Raw genomic sequence first — 3,035 nt, 5'->3', positions numbered from 1 at the left:
AAAATTTTGAAGTTTTAGAATAAGCAGAGAAAATATCAGATAGAAAATGTGTTGCTGGATGTGCAATTTTAATGATTGTCTTAAAAGACATTAAAAGCAGAGAAAAAAAGTCCTTCATAGGAACTTGCCTTAGACTAATGTACTATATCTAAAGAGGTCAATAAAATCATTGGAAGAAAGATTGGCAAATAAATAAAATTATACCTGTCACCTGGACAAACTGTTTTCTCCACTTTTACAAATCGGAGACAATTTTTGCTTAAAAGGAATAGGGGTTTGGGGGCTGGGGAGGGGAATAGTAACATCAGTTGGCTGCTTTAACAGATGATCGTTATGTTAACAATTTCCAATTTAGAGTATTTTCTGAGAAAACACCAAATGGCGGATGACGCAGATGCAGCGGGAAGGCGGGGCGGGGCAGAGGCCCCCTGGGGCCCTGGGATGGGGAACCGCGGTGGCTTCCCTGGAGGTTTTGGCAGTGACATTCAGGGCAAGGGCAGTGACATTCAGGGCAAGGGCCTGGGCGGAGGCCGCGGAGCTCGATCAAGTCCCTGGAGGAAATCTGTTTCTTCTCCCTGACCATCAAGGAATCTGAGATCATTGACTTTTTCCTGGGGGTCTGTCTCAAGGACAAGGTTTTGAAGATTATGCCGGAGCAGAAGCAGATCCGCGCCAGCCAGTGCACTAGGTTCAAGGCGTTTGTTGCCATCAGGGACTACAATGGCCACGTCGGTCTGGGTGTTAAGTGCTCCAAGGAGGTGGCCACTGCCATCCGCAGGGCCATCATCCTGGCCAAGCTTTCCATTGTCCCCGTGCGCAGAGGCTACTGGGGGAACAAGATCTGCAATCCCCTCACCGTCCCTTGCAAGGCGACAGGCCGCTGCCTCTTTGTGCTTGTGCGCCTCATCCCCGCTTCCAGGGGCACTGGCATCGTCTCGGCGCCTGTGCCCAGGAATCTGCTCATGATGGTTGGTATCGATGACTGCTACACCTCAGCCAGGAGCTGCACTGCCACCCTGGGCAACTTTGCCAAGGCCACCTTTGATGCTGTTTCTAAGACCTACAGCTACCTGACCCCCGACTCTGGAAGAAGACTGTATTCACCAAGTCTCCCTATCAGGAATTCACTGACCATCTCCTCAAGACCCACACCAGAGTCTCGGTGCAGAGGACCCAGGCTCCAGCTGTGGCTACAACATAGGGTTTTTATACAAGAAAAATAAAGTGAATTAAGCCAGAAAAAAGAAAAAAAAAAGTCCAGTTTCAGCTTTGGCATTAGGGATGATTTCAAGGAATGAAAAGCAAATGACAACAATATGCCTCTTAGCTAGTGGAGATTGAAAACAACTGTACAGTGGGCACAGTCATCAATGAAGCATGCTGGAACCTGAGCTTCAGGTCTGGGTAGAAGGAGAAAAAGCAGAAATGGATTAAACTCAAACTTGAATACTCAAATGATTGTAGAACTCATCTGTAGATTGAAAACTTGCAGATGAAATACAAATCCACTGGCTCAGTGTAGACAAGGGAATCTGGAATGATATGGGGGCATGGGAGGGAGGAAAATCCAGTCATACTGGAAGGTATTTACTTCTTTTTGTTTAGAGCACAACTCCTGCCAGCAGCTCAAGATAGAAAAATACAGTGAATGCCTATTGCATAGGATTCCCACACCTCTTTTCTCGGAAATTCCACTGTAGCCTTCCATTCACATGTTTGCAACTGAGGTAATCCTGTTCCTATTACCCAGCCCACAATGTATCAGTCCCGGTTTGGGACTTGATCTAAGTTCAGTTAATCAAGTCTTTTTCTTAGGACTTTAAAATTGTGACTAAGATTTAGCTTCAGCCTATAGACTAAGAAGGGAAAAATAGCCCATTTTAAACAAGAATATCCACTAGAGAGTCATGAAAGTCAATCATCAGCAAGAATGAGGAGTGACGCAGAGCCTAGAGATGTGAATGGTATACTTGTAGAGTTTTCTACAATGTCATAGATTTCAATCTTAATGCCGAGTTATGTTCTGGCCCTTGGGTTTCTTGACATCTCTTCTTCAATGACCAAAGACAAAGGACCCATGGACTGAGATCTGATATGGGCTCATCACAGAGACAAACATCCGGTTTTGATGCAACTTTTAATCATTATCATCATACCATATATAACTAGGCCTCACTGTCCCTCTGACTTATTCAATACATTGCATTTTAATAAAAAAGGGTACAATTCCTTTCCTTAGAGTCACTCCCATCTTCCTGTAACAATTGATACGTTGTCCTAATGTTTTTCTCCAGCACCATGAAAGGCTTAAATCATTTTTTCACTTATAATATGTATTGTGAGGTTGAAAGAGTCAGTCAACAAATATTTATTGAGAATGTACTATTTACCAACATTATCAGATGGGAAAATAAAAGTGACAATAATGCTCTTTTCTTACCTGGCAAGAAGAGATAATAAGGTATGGCTAAACCTACCATACTAAACCCTCTATGGAACTATTGAAATGCAACTAAAAATGACAAACGTACTATTGGTTCTTCGGCTTCTTTAAATATAGTGGATTATATATTGTAATATATGAGTAATATATATTATACTATGTAGTATATGATATGTAGGAGAGCCATACACAAGGAAACAATCTTTTACATTAAAAAAATAAAAATCCAGTTATCACTAACACCAAAGCTGTCAAGAGCATTGCTCTCCAAATATCTCTTATGACTATTTCTCTTTCATTTTTTCTGTTCTTTGCTGCCTTAAATGGTCTGACTTTCATTAAGCTCTCTATGTTAGCTTTTTGTCAATGTCTTTAGTTCATCTACATCATTTCACATCCACTGATGCTCTTGTTGAGCTAGGGTCAAGTCAACTCCCAGAGGAGCAAGAGAAACTCAAATGACACTGATGTGTTTCATCTGACTCTGACTTCCAACCCTAAATTCGGGGTTTGTCCAAATAGCCGGGGTTTTATAAATTACAAGATATCACTTTTCCTATTTGCTTACATTCATGAAAGCAAAAGTGAGATC

The 3,035-nt window shown here is 42.0% G+C and overlaps 1 pseudogene; it reads left to right on the top strand.

The window, feature by feature from the left end:
* The first annotated feature begins 344 nt into the window (after positions 1-344).
* LOC100988939 (small ribosomal subunit protein uS5-like) lies at positions 345-1,679 on the top strand (annotated as a pseudogene).
* The last annotated feature ends 1,356 nt before the right edge of the window (positions 1,680-3,035 follow it).

Source organism: Pan paniscus, chromosome 1, assembly GCF_029289425.2.
Source record: "Pan paniscus chromosome 1, NHGRI_mPanPan1-v2.0_pri, whole genome shotgun sequence".
NCBI lineage: Eukaryota > Metazoa > Chordata > Mammalia > Primates > Hominidae > Pan > Pan paniscus.
The sequence above is the reverse complement of the archived record's forward strand: the minus strand, read 5'-3'. Positions and strand labels throughout refer to the sequence as shown.